Here is a 21,367-nt window from a genome sequence, read left to right as displayed (position 1 = left end):
GTGTCATGTTGACAGTTAACTGGATGCTGATTAAAGCTTTCAACAAGGTTCTGTGTGAACAACTGCTTCAGAAACTTAAAGATAGAGATTACCCTTGGCAAATTTGGGACATGGATAAGCAGTTGGTGGAAAGAGAGGAAGAGTAGATACTCGTTAGAGTAGTGAATACAGATTGAGAAATTTACTGAGTTCGATGTGCAGTGGATCAATGCTGGGCCCTTTCCTGTTTCTAATTGACATGAATGGCCTGGAATCAGAAAAGCACATCTAATTTTGCAGATGATACTAAACTAGAGGATAGTACATGAGGAATTGCAGAAGAACTGTATAGACATATGGCAGATGCAATTTAATGCAAATAAAGAATACATATAGGATATTTGGCTTTTTGATACAAAAGCAAATAAATTATGTTTTATAGGTCACAGTAGGCCTCAGCTTGTGAGTGGAGTATTGTGTATCTGGTCATCGCACAGTTGGAAGGATGACTTTGGAGAGGGTACAGAGGAGGTTTACCAGGATGATACCAGGGATGTGGGACTTGATTTATTTGAAAATATTAGAGAAGCTGGGATTGTCTCCTTAGCACATAGAAGACCAACAGGAGACTTATTAGACAGGGTATCCACATTTATGAGGGGTTTTGAGAGAACAAGTGGGGAGGAACTGTTTCCTCTGGCAAGTAGGTTGCTAATCAGAGGTTATAGATTTAAAGTAATTGCAAAAGAGATAGAGGGGAAATTAAGAAAATGTTTTTCACACAAGATAAATGTTTTTCACATAAGATCTGAAATGCACTACCTGAAAGGGTATGGAATCAAATTACACAGGAACTTCCAAAAGGCAGTTGGCCATGTACTTGAAGAGGACTAATTTGCAGTGTTATGGGGAAAAACCTGAGGCATGGGACTACATTGTATAGCTCTTTGAAAAACTGACACAAGCACAATGGACCAAATGGCCTCCTGTGTACTACAAATTTCTGTGGTTCTAACTGGAGTACTATTTGCAAATGAGGAGGAACTATGGCAGGTGAAATTCAATACAGGTGATGTCCTGAAGTGGCTTGACAGGGCAAATGCTGAGAGGATGTTTCCCCTTATGGGGGAATCTAGAATTAGGGGGCACAGTTTCAAAATAAGGGGGCTCCCATTTAAGATGGAGGTTGAGGAAGAATTTCTTCTCTCAGAAGGTTGTTAGTGTTTGGAATTCTCTTCCCCAGTGAGCAGCGGAGGCTAGGTCACTGAATATATTCAAGGTTGAGCTAGACAGATTTTTGATCTACATGGGAGTGAAGGGTTATGGGTGGCAGGCAGGAAACTGGAGTTAAGGCTACAATCAGACTAGGCATGATCGTATTGAATGGCAAAGCAGGCTTGAGGAGCCGAATGGCCTACTCCTGCTCCCATTTCTTATGTTCTCATAAGGTCTCAACCACAAGAAAAATAAAAGGAAACATACTTAATGTTGTTGAAGTGGCTAGAGGAAAAACTGTCATTGCAGAGCAACAATTAACAAAGCAAAATTCTCTCCCTGTTTACTACATGGTAACAACAGGATGTCCATCATGGCAATGTAAACAAGCTGAAAACTATTATAGCCAGCCATGAGAGCTCACTATCAAACAAATCAACTGTCAGTATTATTTTAACACAGTAGTATATACTATAGTAAAATTCAAAGCAGGAGATCTCAGTGTAATTATTTAAGTTAAGGAAAATTCATTATTTTCCACTGCTACTCTCTATTTTATTTCCAATTCTGCAAGTGCCATGAAGGAATTTTTATGGGTATTTATACCACAGAACTTCTCCCTTAACGCAAAGTATCTACAACTACTTGTGAAGAAAATAAATCTTCACATAGGGCAACTGCTGACCATTAAGTTGGGAGACAAATAGGTTCATGTAGTTACAGAGGGATATAGATAAGCCGATGAGTAGGAAATGTGTGATTGTTAGAATTCAACATGGGGAAGTGTAAGGTTTGAATCCAAAAAAAAAATCAGAATATTTGCTTCAGGGTGGGAGACCAGGAATAGTCATGGAACAAATGGATTTGAGTGCCCATGTGCACAGATCATTAAAAGCTAGCTCATGGGTACGAAAAGTAATCAAAAGGTTAATGGAATAGTGAGGAAGTGATGCTTCAGTTGTACAATAACATAGTCAGACCCCATTTGGAGTACTACATTCAGTTTCAGGTATTGACAAGGTGTACATGAAAAGGATGCTTCCTCTTATGGGTGAATCCAGAACTAGGGGGCACTGTTTTAAAATTAGGGATTGCCCTTTTAGGACAGAGATGAGGAGAAATTTTTTCTCTTAGAGGGTTGTGCAACTTTGAAACTCTCTGCGTCTGAAGGCAGTGGAGGCTGGGTCATTGAATATTTTTAAGGCAGAGGCAAATAGATTCTTGTTGGGCAAGGGAATCAAAGGTTATCAGAGGTAAATAGGAATGTGGAATTCGAAACACAAACAGATCAACCATGTTCTTATTGAATGGCGGCGCAGGCTTGAGGGGCCGCATGTCCTACTTCTGCTCCTATTGTTTGTATGTTCGTATTGAACTTCAGGAAAGATATATTGCCATTGGAGGGGTTACATTGCATATTCACCAGAATTATTATGTTTCATTCATTTACGGGATGTGGGCGTCGCTGGCTAGGCCAATATTTATTGCCCATCCAAAATTGCTGTTGAGAAGGTGGTGGTGCTGAGCTGCCTTCTTGAACTGCTGCAGTCCCTGTGGTGTAGGTACACCCATGGTGCTGTTGGGGAGGGAGTTCCAGGATTTTAACCCAGTGACAGTGAAGGGATGGCGATACATTTCCAGATCAGGATGGTGGCATTTAAAGGGTTAAATTGTTAGAACAAGTTGCATAAATTTGGTTTGTATTCCTTAGAATTTAGAAAGTTAAAGGATGATCTAATCAAGCTGTTTAAACTAATAAAGGGATTTGATAGTCAGGTATAGTGAAACTATTTCCCCTGGTGGGAGAATCCAGAACAAAATGTTATAAGCTTAAAATTAGAGCTGGGCAATTCAGGATTGAAATCAGGAAAAACTTTTCACACAAGGAGGGGAGTGGAAATCTGAAACTCTGTGCCCTAAATGGCTGTAATTAGGTGAATTGAAATTTCGAAGGCTGAGATGGATTTTTGTTAGGTTTTTCTTTATCAAGGAATATGGATCAAAGATCTGTAAATTGAGTTCTAAATGATCAATTATGACCCAATTGAATGGTAGAACAGACAAAAGGGACTGAATGGCCTACTCTTGTTCCTATGTTCTTACACAATTGCTTTCTGAAGCACTGCATTACAGAATTAACCGAACATGGTATCAGTGAGGGAGTTCTGTATGTATATAGTTCCTCTAGTATTTACTACTTAACGACTCAACCCTTTCCTTAAAAATGCCCTTTAAAATTTGTTTTTACAGAAACAAGGTCTGTTTTGGAACCAGGTAATGCACTACTTTGTTTTCAAGCTATTGCCATATTTATCTCCAGCTCACTCATTAGATTCCTAAGGCACAGACTGCAAAATTGTATCATTCAAAATATATTTCAATATTGATGAGGCCTTTCATAATCAGCTCATTTGTTATACCATTTATATTAAGAAAGATGCTATTCAGTGGAGTTTCATCAGTTTTGCATTAACTACTGTCATTCTTGATATGCAAGTATGATAGAATGGAAGTATTCCATTACTCGTCAATTTGAAGCCAAGATGAATAATGTTTTGCAGATTGGTGAATGGCATAATGTTAATCCAGATCCAGTTGCTGCTTGTTTATAATTGCTGCTTAAAATAGTTGGTTAAATTTTATGAAATTTTGTTGTTGGCTCAGAGTTTCAAGAGCTGGAAACTCATATCAGAAGTTCAGGCTTGACAACGTTTGATTATTGGAAAATCCTGTTTTTCACACCAGAATTCCTGGTATGCACTCCCAGCAGATGGAGCTCTGTGTTGGGGTGCCAAAATTATAATTCTACTCTAAAGTTTCTTTGCTCTCTCAAATTGAAGCAATGTTGGCTAATCAAATTTTATCTAATAGATCTATTTTTAAATAAAGAAAGCTCTAATTATTGAAAATGAAATAATTAAGCTGCCCAGGTATCTCAGTTGGTAAGTATACAGTCTAGTGTCAAACTGGAGTATATGCATTTCAGAATTCCATGGTTTTATGCCAATGGAGTTGATTTTCACTCTTGCAGTATGATGGAAACTGAGCAGATAAGCAATTAGAATCAACTGGGTGTCTTAGCTGCCATTATATATCGCTTGAATCTATATTATTGTGTTATTGGGTTGGAGTCGTTTCAATGATTCCCAAAGACTGCAAGTTATAAATGCTTTGAACATATTTACAGATTATGGAGAACACTCTCTTACAAGCGTCTGACCATGCTTGCTTTCCTCTCACTTTCACTTTAGCCTGTCCCAGTGCCTCAGATCACATGAGCACGTCATTCCCTTCTAAGACATCACAGACCACAGTTAACCCTTTATGAGACTTAGTGTAATATATTCCATTATACTACATCTACCCCTCCACCCCACCCCCCACCAATCTCTGTTCAGACTTCAACGTTCTCTGCTGTTCCTGGAAACCCAATGCTTCAGTCTGCTAGTCATTCTGAACATTTTAGCGTTTTGAAGTCTTGCAGGAAATATAGCCCCATTTTGCTTGCCTAGGTAAATGTCATTTCTTTCTCTCTCCATGTCCTCTTCTTGTCCTCTTTTTCTCTCCTTCCTCTGGTTTTTTGAGATTCTCACCTCCTCTTAAACCAATAAACATTGTGGTGCCTTCATTAGTCTACAATACCATATTCTCCTCTCACTTGTAGGGAATAAGGCCTCTCATTCTGCTATTGGCTCTCTAGACGCTGTTGTGCAAAATTCAAACTAGTTGATGGCTTGGGATCACCTGCTTCTTAGGGCGGAATCATCTCAGAATTGCACTAAGTGTGATAGCAGGCATGAAAAACGACATTCTGTCTGCTAGTTGCCATGGCGGGTTTTCGCACTGTATCAACTGCTTCCCACCTCATTAATTATGTAGCCACAGGAAATATGATGTCTCGACCACCTGCCATGCCATACCTCACTGCTTCCTCACTCTGGGTGCCATACCTAAACTGCAGCCACGCACACAGTTCTCAATGCTTGCAGCCCAGGGCAGCTCCAGTGAAGTGATGGCCTTGAAAGCCAAGAAGAGTTCAGCAATCCTCACTAAATTGCCTTTTGGAGACCCACCATGATGTCCCCCACCTTCCTCTGGCTGCAGGAGGCCCATCAGTGTCACCACTCCGGCTTGGGAGGTGGTGGTAGTGGTGGTCAGTGCCAACGCTACACAGAAGATGCCATCCAGTGCAGAAGGAGAATGAATGAAGTCATCTGTGCTGCCAGGGTAAGGCAACCCTCTCATCATCCTAAAGTCACACACTCAGAAGGCCATCACATATTCACTGGCATCTCACTCACTGTCAGCTCAAGGTATATCAGCACTCACCCTCTCACACCCAACCTCATATCTCCATCTGGCCTCATCTCCTCTGGAGACTGCCTCCTTAGCCCTCACAATCTTGAGGCCACTTGCACAGATCAACATGTGTCCCCACGCATACCCTGGGAGACCTCCCTTCCCCAGCATAGCCCTCGCCCTGCAGCCTCTTCCCTTACCTGAGACCACTTCTCCCCCTTCCCCAAGCAAGCCCTAGCCCTGCATCCATTGAAAAGACACGCCCACCTTATGGCTGGTCTGATAGGTAGAGACCTGCTCGTGAGCCCCTCTAAAAGTGATGTGGCGCTGTTTGCAAAGCCTGGCACTGATGACTGCGAATGCTGCCCGAAGCAAGGTAGGCAAACAAACTTTGAAGTCACAAGTGATGTGCAGCTCGTCAGGTGCATGTTGCTTATGTACGGTTGTGAAACACATCGGCATGCAATCACACCCATGTGCCCAGATGATCCAGCGTGGGGAGACGATTCCAGCGAGCAAGGCTTATATTGAGATGCTAAAGTACTAAAATTAGGTTCCCAAAGTGCAGCGGTGGATATAATTTCTTCTAGTGACTTAGAAAGGCCCAGCCCTGCACTTGGTAATACCTAAATTACCTTGATGTAGGCATTGTAAGATCTAAGTCTCAATGTTCTCTGGATTACTGTTTTATCACTGAATATCAATAAATCATCGATCAATATCAGATGTGCCCGCTTCTTGCAATGTGGCCTCAAGGTAGGACTATGTGAAATATATGTTGGCCGTCCTCTAATATAAAATTCAATTCTCTGATCTGCTTAAATTCCTCATTTGATTTTTGACCCTCTTTGATTTCACTCAATCTTTGTGTAGTTCCCAGTAATGTATCGACTGTGATTATAGCAAACTCCTTGACTTCTTCCACAAATTCAATATTGCATTTTTCTGGATTCTCTGTTTCAATGCAAGATAATACTCCGGATGTACTCTGTTGTTTCTCTTGAACATATAGATGAGTATCAAACCTTATCGATCAAACCTTTGAACTCTTGATGGCATTGTTAAAAGCTCTTTCAAATTCAATAGCGTGAATCAAGGTTTATGGTCTGTTTTGATTGTAATGTGTAGACCTGAGACATAGTCAGCAAATTTCTCGCATGCCCACGTGGCTGCTTTTCAATTGCTACGTACTACCCTTCACTGTATCTGTTAATGAATGTGATGCGTAAGCGACTGAACTGTGTTTTCCATTTCTATGTACCTGAAACAGTACTGCAACCAAACCTGTGGAGGATGCATTGACTGCTTTTATTGTAGGTAACTCCAGATCATTATGTGCTGATATCCCTGATGACATCAACCTTGCCTTGATTTTTTTGAATGATTCCTGATGTGCTTCTTCCCGATACCATTCATTGTCTCGGCATAACAACAGGCGTAGTGGCTCGTTGAGCTCTGTTAAGTTTCTTTTTAGAGATTTTGCCACTTGGTTCACCATTCCCCTGAGCCTTTATAAATCCGTAATGTTCCTTGAACCTGGAAATTCTGGTCTTCAGTGGATCAACCTTTATTTCTGGTGCACTCACAATGTGATAAAGAAAACTTATTGTTGGCTGTGAAAACCACATTTACTGTTGTGTCAATCCTGCCTTTTGTAGTCTTCTCAGCTCTGCTCTCACTCTCATGTCATGCTCAGCTTGAGTGGATGAGGTTTCATGTAGGGTTTTAAAAAGATTAATAAACTTATTATGTAAATTATGAACATGTCCCATCTGATATGACATTGTCACATGAGGGGGGCATGTTAGGGAATTTCTTTTTTTCTATTTTTCATATTTTTAAAAGTGTAAGCAATCTCTCTGAGGCAGTACTTTGCTTCAGGGAGATGTGCACTCTTTCGCGTGCATGCGCGAAAGAGCGCACTCTCGCTTTTGGGGAATCCACCCCCATCCGCCCGCACACCCCATCGGACGTCACGCTGGGCAGGCCTTAATTGGCCCGCCCACGTAAAATAGCGGCGGGGCCCGCTTCTCTGGCGATGATCGGCTCCCTGCCCGCCAGAGATTGGGTCAGGCCCACCCGCCCGACAGGCAGAAAATTCTGCCCTTTATTTCCAAAGAAATAAAGAAAGACATTGACTCAAGGAGTCAAAAGAGCCACCGAATTTGTGCTTGGGGTGGTAGCGTTTCTGAAGTCAAATGGTTCCATATGAAAGAAAAACAATGCTGGAAAAACTCAGAAGGTCTGGCAACGTTTGTGGAGAAAGTAATGGAGGTATCATTTCAAGTCTGTCAGAGTCATACAGACTCAAAACGTTAACTCTGTTTCTCTTTCCATAGATGCTGCAACACCTGCTGAGTTTTTCCAGCATTTTCTGTTTTTATTTCAGATTTCCAGCATCTGCAGTATTTTGCTTTTATCTTCAGGTTCCATAAGAATATGGGCAGAATTTTATGTTTGTCGGGCGAGTGGGCCCAACCGAATAGGCGGTGGGTGTGTAGCTGATCTTCGCCGGCGAAACTGGCCGCGCTGCCATTTTGCGCGGGCGGGCAAATTAAGGCCTGCCCAGCGTGTTTCAGGCTCCCATGTATAGCGGGAAATTCAAATGTGCGGCAGGCGTGCACAGACCGCTGGTTCCAATGGGGAACCGGCAGTTTGTATAAAGAGAGGCCAGGCAGCACCCTTTAGGCTGTTCACCATAGCCAGAGAGCGGGCTCCAGAGGAGGTCAGGGCAGAGGAGGGGGGCAGGCTGCAGGGTAGACCAGCGGGGGGCCAATGTGCCCCTCGGTTCTCCGATGCCTGCCTTGCTGCCCTCCTCAAAGAGGTGTTAAACCATCGGGAGGTGTTTTCGGAGGATGAGAGGAGGAGGGCCCCCACATGACCAGGCAGGCGTGGCAGGAGGTGGCCATTGACAGGTCGGCGGGCCCGCAGCTGATTTTGCTGTGGGCCTGCCTTCCTGAAAATTTAAATGGGCTGGGGTGACGTTGGGGGTTCCGCCTGACATCATCCCGCGTCATTTTAAGCCCCCTGCTCACCCACGGCAAAATTCTGCCCAAAGAGTGTGGAACATTTTTGGGTGTATGTAAGCATATTGGTTTTGCTCCTGGGCTTAGTGTTATACGATACACTGTTTTTAGTTCTTCCAGTCCTGTAAATAACTTCAGAAACTCTGCTCTGAAGTCTCCTAATTGACCTTCACCATTCTTTATTTCTTCTATTCTGTGGATTAGATCCAATTCCATACATGCCTTTCTGCTTAGAAGTGAATAACAGTTCTTGAATTACATACAGAACTTCAATAATTATTTTCTCTCCGCTTTAAAGTAGCCGTTAACTACTCCCACAACCTTCAGCTTTGTTTTTCCTGATCCGTGTAGCTTTTTGTAGAATGGTTGAAGAAGTTGCTGGTTTAATGATGGTTCTGCATCTGAAAGAATCGAAACCGTTGCCCCAGTATCTAAGCTAAAATGTATTCTGTGATCTTTTACCAAGATCTCTTCGCTTCAATTATTCCCGCATACTCTTCTTAGGAGAAATTTAAAAAGTATCTCAATGTCTTGTGAATCTTCAACTTCATGGACTCTGTTTCCTTCTAAAGCTTTTTCTCTTTGAGTGTTCTACCTGTTTTTTCTACTGCGACATAGTGCCTGAAGATGCCCCATCTTTTTGCACCAATGGGATTGCTCATCTTTGGCAGGATAGTTTTGCACCTACGCTATTCTCTTCTGCACCAGCAACAGTTAGTCTGGGCTGCCACCGTTAAATGCTTTTCATGCTGCACATCTCTCCTCTCTATTTTCCCTTTTTTATGTCTGAGGAATTTAATTGTATCTGATACTTTGGGATTCAGTCTGACTCTCTCTCTCTCCCTCTCACTCTCTCTCTTTCTCGCCTGACTACAGATCGGTTTTACCTCCTGATTTCGGCTTGTTGACTTAACTGAATTGCCTTCGCCAGGGTCAAGTTGCCTCGGGACTACAAATTATCTATGATGCATCACCTTTTACTCCAATAACTATTCTGTCACAAAGTAGCTCCTCTTTCAGATTACCGCACTCACAGACTTGTGCTAATCGGTACAACTCATTGATAAATATGTCAATGCTTTCCCATGTCTCTGGGAATGTTTATCGAACTTTACGTATTCCATGATGATGCTTTTGTTGAGATTGAAATATGTCTCCAGTACATCAATGACTTTGGCATTTGTGGCTTTATCCTCATCGATCCCCAGGGTAACTATAATTTCATCTGCACAGTTGCCCATTGAGTACAAGAGGGTACTAACCTGTTCTTGGTTTGGCTATGCTGCGAGACCCAAGGTAGTGTGAAATCGAGCGAATCTCTTGTGACACTTTGGTCATGGTTCAGCCTTATTTAGGCCTGTGACTTTTCAAAACTCTCTAACGGAGGTAGAGATTTTTGTATCTTCAGTTGCTACATTAGGGGGAGGCAATGGTGTAGTGATATTGTCGCTGGACTGGTAATCCAGAGACCCAGCATAATGCTCTGGGGACCCAGGTTTGAATCCTGCCATGGCAGATGATGGAATCGGAACACAATGAAAATCTGGAATTAAAACCAGTGTTGATTGTTGTAAAAACCCATCTGGTTTACTAACGTCCTTCAGGGAAGGAAATCTATTGTCCTTGCCTGGCCTACATGTGACTGCAGACCCACAACAATGTGGTTGACTCTTAAATGCCCTCTGAGCACGGAGCTGCCTCAGGGAGATTACTGTGATTTTAAAAAATTTTAATAAAGGAAAAAAAATTTCCCGCTCATGGATAAGGTTTCATGATAAATGTGAAGGCCGCCTGGGCCTGTTCAATTGAACACCAGTTCAATTAATTACTTTAATTAGTTTTGAAATGGCTATAATAGGTCTTTGACAGTTCGGTGGGCGGGCAGCCGACTCTGCTGCGCGCCCGCCGAACTGAGGGTCAGAATGACGCACGGTGACGTTGGGACGCACGTCCGACATCACCGTGCGTCATTTTACACGTCGGTGAGCGGGGCCTGCCCCCGCTCGCCCACCTGAAGATTCTGCCCCTAGCAAAATTACTGCACAGAAAGAGGCCGTTTAGCTCATTGTGTCTGTGCAGGCCGAAAAATGAAAAAAAAACTAGCTGTTCATTCTAATCCCACCTTCCAGCACCTGATCAGTGGTCTTGCAGGTTACAGCTTTTCAGTTGCAGATCCAGGTACCTTTTAAATGAGTTGAGGTTTCTGCCTCAACCACCAAACCAGGCAGCAAATTCCAGACACCCACCACCCTCTAGGTGAAGAAGATTTTCCTTATGTCCCCTCTAATCCTTCTACAAATCATCTTAAATCTGTGCGCCCTGGTAATTGACCCCTCAGCAAGGGGAAACAGGTCATTCCTGTCTACTTTGTCTAGGCGCCTCATAATCTTCTACACCTCAATTAAGTCACCCCTTAGCCTCCTCTGTTCTAAGGAAAACAACCCTATCCTATCAAATCTTTCCTCATAGCTGCAATTTTCAACCCTGGCAACATTCTTGTAAATGTCCTCTGTACTCTCTCTAGAGTAATTATGCCCTTTCTGTAATGTGGTGACCATAACTGTACACACAATTCCAGCTGTGGCCTTACCAGCATTTCATACAGTTCCAGCATTCCATCCCTGCTTTTGTATTGTATACCTTGTCCAATAAAGGAAACATTCCATATGCTTTCCTTACCACCTTATCTACCTGTCCTGCCACCTTCAGGGACTTGTGGACACGCGCTCCAAGGTCTCTCATTTCATCTACCCCTCTCAATATCCTCTCGTCTGTTGCGTATTCCCTAACTTTGTTTGCCCTTCTCAGATGCATTACCTCAACTTCTCAGGATTGACTTCCATTTGCCACTTTTCTGCCCACTCATCCAAACCATTGATATCATTCTGGAGTCGAAAGTTATCCTCTTCACAATCAACTACATGGTCAGTTTTTGTGTCATCTGCAAATTTCCCAATCATGCCTCCTATAAATTAAGTCCAAATCATTCAAATATACCACAAACAGCAAGATACCCAACACTGAGCCCTGTGGAATGCCACTGGGAACCGTTTCCCATTCACAAAAACATCCATCGACCATTACCTGGGCCAGAATTTTTCTGTCGGCGAGTTGGGGTCAGGGCCTGCTTGCCGATGCGAAAATGACGCGGGATGACGTCGGGCAGAACCCCCGACGTCACCTGCGCCATTTAAATATTCAGGAAGGTGGGCTGACAGCCAAATCAGCTGTCCGCCTGCCGACCTGTCAATGGCCAATTGAGGCCATTGACAGGATAATTAAGACAAGTAAAGGCCCTGCCTGTCCAACCTTAAGGCTGGCGGGCAGGCCAGGAGCCCCAGCGGGCTTCTGAAAAAACATGAAACCTCATCCACTGGCGGGATGAGGTTTCATGTCTGTTTTTAAAAAGTTTATTAAAGTTTAAGTCATATTTATTAACATGTCCCATCTCGTGTGACATTGTCACATGAGGGGGACATGTTAATAATTTTTTACTATTCTATTTTTAAACTTTGAAGCGCTGTCAGTGATCTCCCTGAGACAGCACTTAGTCTCAGGGAGATGTGCGCTCTTTTGTGCGCATGCATGAAAGTGCGCACTTTGACAGTTGGGGAATCCCTCCTCCCCCCTGCACAGGAAGCACACACTGTCGGGCAACCCGCTGGGCGGGCCTTAATTGGCCCGCCCACTTAAAATGGCGGCGGGGCGCACTTCGATGGCGGCGATTGGCTGCCCGCCCACTGCCAAGCCGGTGGGGCCTGCCCGCTCACCAAGGGCAAAATTCTGCCCCTGTTGTTTTCTGTTGCTCACCCAATTTTGGATCCAAATTGCCACATTCTCCTGTATCCCATGGGCTTTTACTTTTCTGACCAGTCTGCCATGTGGGACCTTGTCAGGTGCCTTACTAAAATCCATGCAGACAACATCCACTGCACTACCTCCTTTGCTCTGGATTCTTACCCCTCCACCTTTTCCATAACCCAAGACCTCCACAGAACCCCAGTCCCCATACCTATATGAGTGTTGGTGGGCAGAATTTCTTCAGGCAAGAAATTATTCTGTCTGGAATGGTGGGAGATCAGCTGTTAGTGAGGCCTTGCAACTAAAATTATGTGGCCTTATTCTGCTATGGGTGGGCAGAATCTAATTGAAGCTAGTAGTTTCTTACAAAAATCCATTGGAATTTAAAATCCCTTTGATTTCTCAGTTATCTGATTTTATCCATGATAATGGAGCTACAGTTTAATGTTAGTGTCTGTGATACTTATCCAGTGACACCTAATATTTGGACAGGTCAGAATTGGGCTTGAGTGTGCTGACTATGGCGAGTAACCTTCCCAAAAGTCACTGCCTAAGCTTATGCATGCAGGTATTAGAGAGCTGTTGGCATCCATAAAACCATACCCAAGCAGAACCCCTTTGGGAGCAAAGGGAAGAAAAAGAGAATGAGATAATTTTCATTCACTTCAGCTTGCCAATAAGCCAACACTTGTCTGACTGGGGAATTCCAAACCTGTCGTAGAATGTTTCCGCTTAAGAAAATCAGGGCTGAAATATCTTAGAATTCAGTTCCAATAACTTATTTATTGGTTCTGGAATTGGCTGCAGGATAATGAGTTTGCATCATAACCTAAGCAACTCCTCAATATTTAGTTATTTCACTTCTGTGTACCATCTATAATGGTACCATGATACGCGGAACCCGGAAGCACAATGTGGTTTCCGTGCTGGCAGATCTACTGTGGACATGGTATTCTCCATACGCCAGCTACAAGAAAATTATAAGGAACAGGGTATATTTCTTTACCTTACTTTTGTAGTTCTCACTAAGTCATTCAACACCATCAACAGATGAGGACGCTACAAGATTTTGTGGAAAATTGGCTGTCCACCAAAGCTCCTCATTCTCATTTGCTCCTTCTATAACAACATGCACTGCAATGTACAGTTTGCTGGCTCTACTTCATATAGGTTCAAAGTGATGGGTGGAATGAAGCAGGACCTTGTCCAAGCCCCTACTCTGTTTGGCATCTTTTTTTCCATGGTCCTGACCTTTGCCTTCCCTGCAGTTACAGAAAGAGTCTACTTACACAGCAGGTTAGATGGCAAGCTCTACAATCTATCGAGATTGAAATCGAAGACAAAAAATGCATTGTGTCCTGATTGGAGAACTCCTCTACGCTGATGATGCTACGCTAGTCGCCCACATGGAACCTCGGCTACAAAGTCTCATGGACTGTCTCATCATGCCTGTAACTTGTTCTCCCTGACTATAAGCATCAAGAAAACCATGGTCATGCAACAAGGTATTGCATCTCTGCCCCTAATCACACTAAATAACACCCCACTTGAAGTGGTTAGCAAACTCTGCTACCTTAGGTCCACAGTGACAGACGATCTGTCCCTTGATGTAGAAACCAATACACTGTGAGAAATGGATGTTATTTAAAAAATAGTTTTGGGAATATTGTTATTCTGTGAAGAAGGGTGTGTTTGTGTGTGTGTGTGAGAGAGAGAGAGAGATTTAATTAAGTTGGGCAGCGATTAATAGGAGACAGGTTGTCTGGGTGGTTTAAAACATAAGAGTCATAGAGTTTTACAGCAGGGAAAGAGGCCCTTTGGCCCATCATGTCCGTGCTGGTCATCAAACCCCTATCTACTCTAATCCCATTTTCCAGCACTTGGCCCGTACCCTTGTATGCTATGGCATTTCAAGTGTTCATCTAAATACTTAAATGTTGTGATGGTTCCTGCCTCTACCCCCCTTTCAGGCAGTGAGTTCCAGAAACCCCCCACCCTTTGGGTGAAAAACTTTTTCCTCAAATTCCCTCTAAGCCTTCTGCCCCTTACCTTAAATCTATGCCCCCTGGTTATTGACCCCTCCACTAAGGGGAAAAGTTTCTTCCTATCTACCCTATCTAGACCCCTCATAATTTTGTACACCTCAATTTGGTCTCCCCCTCAGCCTTCTCTGCTCTAAGGAAAACAATCCCAGCCTATCTAGTCTCTCTTCATAGCTGAAATGCTCCAGCCCCGGCAACATCCAACCCAGGCTCCAGCATGAAAAGGATAGAGGTGTTAGGATTGACATATAAGTAAATAGGTTGGATCTAATATTTGCATTTTTAGATAAGTGAAGTGTTTGTTTGAATCTCAAGGGGAAGTCAGAGGTAACAAGAAACATGTTTGCATCTTGCAGGAGTTCCATAGGTAAACAGAAGTGGGGATATTATCTTTTATTGACGCAAAAGCAAAGACAAGATGGAAACATGAAAGATCTTATATTTGGAAGGATTTGAGTTTCAAAGAGGCGTGAGAACAATGGAATCTGAGAAGAAAGGGGAAACAGAGTTGCTGTTGAGTTGGAACAGTGAGATGTAGCTGCTGAACTGTGGCTCTGGGCTGGGAGAAGATGCAGTTTGAATCAGCCATCCAGTCAAGCCAGAAAAGTCTTGGGCTGCAAAAAACAGTTTTATTCTGAAGTTTGGATTTCCACAGTTGAGTGGAAGAGAGTTTCAGGTCATGTGGTATGCCTTTATTAAAGCTACAGCAGTTTGCCTTGGGTAATATTACTGGATTTTTATAGTTAAACATCTATAAGGGAGTGTTGCCTTGAAGATGTTTACTTGTGGGTCTGGCCAAGCAGAGAATCTTTTTGGGGGAATGTTTTGTAAGACTAAGTTTAACTGTGCAACTGTAATCTTGTGTGCTTAAGTTTTCTTTTATTCTTGTCAATAAACCTTTTACTTATAATTTTTAAAAGCCAAAAAGTATTATTGGGCTTCTTGCTGCTAAGGTCAGTGCATCGTCTTCTCATTTTCAGAACACAAGAGAAAAGGCTATGGCCTGTATCCCAAGTTTCCCTCTGGAATTTGGTTTGTATAGCAATTAACATCAGCTGTGGTCATAACAACATGTATAGGGAAAGCAACTGAAGTATTCTGTCCAGATCTGGGTACTACACTTTAAGAAAGATGTGAAGGCATTAGAGAGTGTGTGGAAAAGATTCATGAGAATGGTTCCAGGGATGAGGAATTTCAGTTATGTAGATAGAATGGAGAAATTGGGACTTTTACTTGAAGAGAAGGCTGAGAGATTTGATAGAGGTATACAAAATTATGAGGGGTCTGGACAGAGTAGATCGGGAAAATCTGTTCCCACTGGTGGAAGGATGGGAACAAAAGAGCACAGACTTAAGATAATTGGCCAAAGAAGCATTGGCGACATGAGGAAACAATTTTTAACACAGTGGATGTTTAGGATCTGGAATGCACAGCCTGAGAATTTGGTGGGGGCAGAGTCAATTGAAGCATTCAAAAGGGAATTGTATTGTTGCCTGAAAAGGAAGATCATACAAGGTTGCACAGTGAAGGTGAGGATGGCACTAGGTGAATTGCTTATTTGGAGAACTGATACAGACAGGACAGGCTGAATGCATCCTTCTGAGCTCTGTGCTGAAATGATCTGTGACTTACAGCTATCAAAAAAAATGAAGCTCAACAATTTCCATCTTACTGCCTGTAGCGTATTGTAGGTATATCTCGGCAGGACCAAATCATGATTGCAGCAGTCCTCTCAAAGGCAGGGCTTCCAAGTATGTTAGTGCTCATCAAGTAGAGGCAGCTTTGTTGGCTCGGGCATGTCGGCAGGATGGTCGCACACCCAAGGATTTTCTGCATAGTGAGTTAGCCGGGGGGCCAGCCAACCAGTGGGACACCCAAAGCTCCACTGCAAGGATGCTTGAGAGCATGACATGAAGGCCGTAAAAGTTGATTATTGCACCTGGGAATCACTAGCTTATGATAGAGGAAAATGGCTACACCTCTTATAGACTGGCATGTACCAACAGGATGACAAGTGGTTACAGCAGCTTGGCAACAGGCACTAACACCGAAAACAACAATCCACAACAACTTGGAAACTTCATGTGCAGCACTTGCGGCAGAGCCTGCCTCTCAAGGATTGACCTCGTCAGCCATCAGCATAGGTACGTCATATGAAGACACCCCATTTGAAATGGATTGTTTGCTTGCATGCCCATCATCTTTTGTAGATGGAAAGGTGCTAATATTGCTTTTATTAAAGGTGGTTGGTTACAAGTATGTCTTCAAAATTGCTGCATTTACTGATTCTGAAGGTCTAAATTCATTCTAGAAAGACATTTTTTTTGTGTGTTAGAGCTGGTCACATATACCCTCTTTTGGGAATCATAAAATAAACATCAGGCCTATCCCTCTCACCAGCTGTTAATACTTGTGACAACTGAAACATATTTGAACTTTTTGACTCAACCCATGATCTACGTTAACATATCAGCTAACAGGTGTTTTAACATTTGTGCCTATTACTAGGGGGCGTTATGTTAAAAAAACTTTCTAATATTTTTGGAAAACTTTTTGGTACTGTAGCTTGAACTTGAGATGATCCTTGGTGCCATGTGATATTGAACTTTAGCTGACTTTTATTTGAGATGTAGGTGTCTTACTGTGAAGGATGTGCAGACTAAGGCTTGGATATTGGAGTATATTGGATATACCGTGATTGGCAGGTCTGGTAAATAAGATGACAATCTAGGTTGGCAAGTAAAGTTGGGTTAATGGAGTCAAACGAGGAATTGAGCAGGAGTTAAATGTATGTGGAGGCAGAGTTTGTAAGCAAATCAAATCATGAGCTGATGTTTGATTTTAAGTTTTCAAAGAAAGTTAAGGTCAAGCTGATGGAGTCAAGCAAGGGATTGAGCAGGAGCTAAATGTATGCAGAGGCAGAGCTTGTGAACAAATCAGATCATGAGCTGATGTTTAATGCGAAATCTTCAAAGGAACGTGAAGGTAATTTTAATTAGTAAAGGTGCAGCTTGTAGTAATTCTCCTATATTGTCATATACTGTATTATGGAAAGCTTGCGTTAGAAGCCTAATTTTGTAGTTCACAGGAGCCAGATATTTTGTGGAGATGCTTGCTGACCTTTTGGCTTATAGGAATATCATATGCAGAACAAAATTGGTCACGGAAGTCCTGACATTATCAATTAATTGGCTTTAGAAGTCAGTATGCATTCAGCTTGCTTTCCTCGGAAGTGTTATCATAGCTACTCACATCTGTCAAGAGGCTTCATAGATTAATAAGCATATATGGTCTATATTGCATTGGAATGAACCATTGTCTCAATATTTCAAATTGGAGTTAATTTTAAGGCTGCATTTGCTGCCAACGTAGTACATGCACAGCTGTACTGCTTCACTCTGTGATGTCATCGTGAGCGACAGCGATCAGAACTCTACTTATCCTCTCCATTTAGTTTCTCGTGTTTTTAAGGATTTTCAAACGAGCAAGGGCTATTTTATTCAGAACAAAATACAATACCCAATGTTGTCTGGGTAATTTCCTTTAGCTTTATCTTTTTCTATGGCATGCACCTATTTCAAACAAACGAGCATGTACTTGAAGGCTGGAGACTTTAAACTCCCTTTAAAATGCAATAGAGCAGATTTTCATGTTTCTGCTTCAGAAGCTACTGAAACACCTGGACACAGCCACAGAGATTAAAAATGGGTTGAGAAATTGGCTGGCTCCCTTATGGGTTTGTGATCATCCTCACCCATTTTTTCTCAATGCTCTGTACTTAGATGATTCAATATGCCTAAGTTAGGAACACAAAAAACCTGCACCAATTTTTTAAAAATTGAATGAGAACTAAATATATAGATCATGGTTTATCTAACCTCAAATTCTGAGTGGCAGTTTAAATATGTGCAAAATTCAGCTTTAGGTGTTCTGCGGATGCGCAAACAGGTGCACATGCGCAGATGGGTGTTGGTGACTATCTTAAATTGGCAGGAGACACAGGTGTAATTTTAACCCTACCCATTTGTGAAGCTGATCCATGTTGGCAGCTGGTGGGAAGGTTAAAGAGACCCTCCAGCTAAGTCAAAAAATGTGCTTCATGGGGCCACCAAGAATGCTCCTTCAGACCCTGAAAGGAAAGTCATGGTTTCCCCTCCCCTGGATTCTGCCTCCCTCTACCATCTCCGAAGACCCACCTGAAACCCTGACCATCCACATTTCCTAGGCTACCTGATCTTTCCCTGCTAACAGCCACTCTGCACCTTCTTCCTTCCCAGAATGAATGGAGAAGTCGACAGGCAGCTTAAAAACACCATGGCCTCCTTTGTCTCTGCAGGCAGAAAATTAACTTTTCAGAGCCGGTTATCCACCGGAATTAACATGGTACTTCATCTTTGGAATAATTTTTGTGTTCCCCTCAATTAATCAGTAAATTTACTTTAATATAAACGTTAATAAATACCTGTAATTTGATTTATTTGCTGTTGTTGTCCTTTAAAGACAAAACAAATTGTATTAGAACTAAGGTTAAAGACAAATGAAATGTCTTCATGCCGCCATAAAAAGAGAAGTTGCCGGACAGTTGGGCAGTGTGACATATTCTGCAAATAGCATCCTGAGTCAGCTTCACACAGGGTCTGGAAGTTTCACTGCTGAGGTGCTGGCAGATGAGATACCTTGATGTACATCACTCCAAAAGGGAGGGTTGATCTTAGTGTTGTAATTTCTGTAGGTTAATGATGATTATGATGTGCAACTTATGCTTAAATCACAATGAGGACAAATAGACTTGGGACAAGGTTGTAGGAGGCTGATGGGGGCAAAAACTGAGGTGGGAGGGCATGTAATTTAGTGGTGCCGGCCAGCTTGCCAATGTGATGGCACCATTCCAACTCCAATCCGTTTCTGGGAAGGCTGAATTGGAGATAGAACAATTATCCTGTTTTAGTCAGGTCATTACATTTGAAGTAATTAAAATGGCTATTAAGGTCCTTCTTCCACATCAACTTCCACATCCCCAGTAGAAGGATTGCCCTTGGCCATGCTAGGCAGTTGTGGCCTTTGTGAAATTATTTGTTTTTTGACATGGGGCTGGATTTTACAGACGTTGTGGTTCCTGCCCATCCCTATTAATTGGCTACTTAAGGGCCTCAATTGGTCCAAGAGCAAGCTGGTTGCCTGACACCTCCACCACCCCCTGTAAAATTTCATACAGGTCATGGGCGGGTGGTAGACGGTGGGAAGACCATGCATTGGATTCTATGAGTCCCCTTGCCTTTAAACCCACCAGCTGGGAGTGTAAATTCCAAAGTGAGACACTCTCTCTGTCTGTCTGTTTCTGTGCAGGCATTGTCAGCTCCCACCTCAGATAGTGGTGCTGCTAAGGTGTCATCACTGGATGGTCTTCTATTGGCCCTTCAGCCTTGGGAATCTGCCTGCTGTCCATAATGGGAGTGTGCTCCCTGGCCACTAAGTGGCCAATTCTGCAAAAAAGGTTTTGGGAGATTGTTCCCAACACAATGTAAGGTTGGGACCTGCATTTAACTTCAATGCTGGGGTCCCAACTCCAGACAGAAAATTCTGTCTTAGCTTTCACTGTTAATTAAAGAAAGATCATTTAACACTCTTGCAAAGCACAGTCAAGAAGTATAAAAATACATTCCCTTTCCTGTTTTAGTAAGGTCATTACATATCTTTTGACGCTGGAGAAGAATCTTGAAATTATGACCAATGAGAACATGATTACCACTGCAATCTTTGTCAACATGGCCTTGAATTTCTGTTCCAGTAATCTCTTGTCCCCAATCCCAAACAACTGGTTCCTCCTGTTTCGAATTTCTTCCAGCAAAATATCAACTTTAAACTCCCTGCAGATCACTGATTTTAAAAGAAAGAGACATTTTTGTTGAAGCTTTTCATCTTGCACTCATCAGGACAATTCACAAGAATACTAAATGAAAGAGGAACAGCAATTCATACTGTATGAGAAGAGGGTGCTGATTGGCTGGCAAGTGGACTCTGATTGGTAGAGGTGTTGCCATGGAGAATGCACCAGTTGATGGTGACTGACAATTAACTGCCAAGCATTGTTTGAAAATTAAACCAGGCAGCTTGACTCTGATTGGTCAAGGCATTGTTCTGAGGAATGAACCAGCAAATGGTTGTCAATTATTTTGTTTAGCTGGAATAGGTGTAATGCGTGTATATGTTCTTCCTGTCTTCAAAGAACAGGGCCCTGTGTATTAATATATGTTGCTTCCAGTACATGCAAATACACCACACTGCGATCCTAACTAATAATCTAATGTCTAATATTGGACACTGTTTTGAGTTTGCAAGCACGGGCTGGTTGTGTATGATCTGTGCCTTGCCCATTGCGAACAGCGGAAGGGAAATGCTGTTTGATACAATTCGCCAGTGTTTAAAACATATGGCCTACATCCCAAGCATCACACTGGCACTGAAATTGACATACCACATTACCCATTTGTGTGATAGACGGTATCCTGTTAGTGGCAAATACCACTCGTGTTGCTACTGCATGGTAGCAGCATGAAACAGCTGGTTTCACCTGTTGCTCAAATTTTGAGATACCTTTCCCTTCCAGGGTAATCTGAGGTCAACTGGGCACTTTTCAGGGCTGAAAGCGACAGCATTAGGCCTGTTCATGAGTTAGCGCGATATACAGCACAAAATGATCTGCAATCATTACTGCAGGATGGCTTTGATGCGCCCTTTCATGTTTGCATGGTGAGAAAATGGCTTGGTCCCTATTTATGAGGTTGCCGATAAGGCCAATATTATAGTGTGTGGAACTGTAAGAATCCCAACATGTATATTGGCCATTGAAGGTAGGCTTGCAGTAGACCATGGTGGAGAACCCCCTGGAAGATTTCTCAACTAATACATCAAGGAATGAGAGTTCATTTGGCTGCTCCATTTCAAAGGTGAATTTGAGCGCAGGATGGATCTCATTAAGATATGTAAAGAAATTACTACATGCAG

The 21,367-nt window shown here is 42.6% G+C and overlaps 1 protein-coding gene across 1 annotated transcript in view; it reads left to right on the top strand.

Moving 5' to 3' along the window:
- cacna1ha (calcium channel, voltage-dependent, T type, alpha 1H subunit a) overlaps positions 1–21,367 on the top strand; it is a 610,320-nt gene that overhangs the window by 186,651 nt on the left and 402,302 nt on the right. The gene's annotated exons all lie outside the window — the stretch shown is intronic.

The sequence above is a fragment of the Cetorhinus maximus genome, chromosome 15 (assembly GCF_964194155.1).
Source record: "Cetorhinus maximus chromosome 15, sCetMax3.hap1.1, whole genome shotgun sequence".
Taxonomy (NCBI): domain Eukaryota; kingdom Metazoa; phylum Chordata; class Chondrichthyes; order Lamniformes; family Cetorhinidae; genus Cetorhinus; species Cetorhinus maximus.
This window is presented reverse-complemented; position numbering and strand designations above follow the sequence as displayed.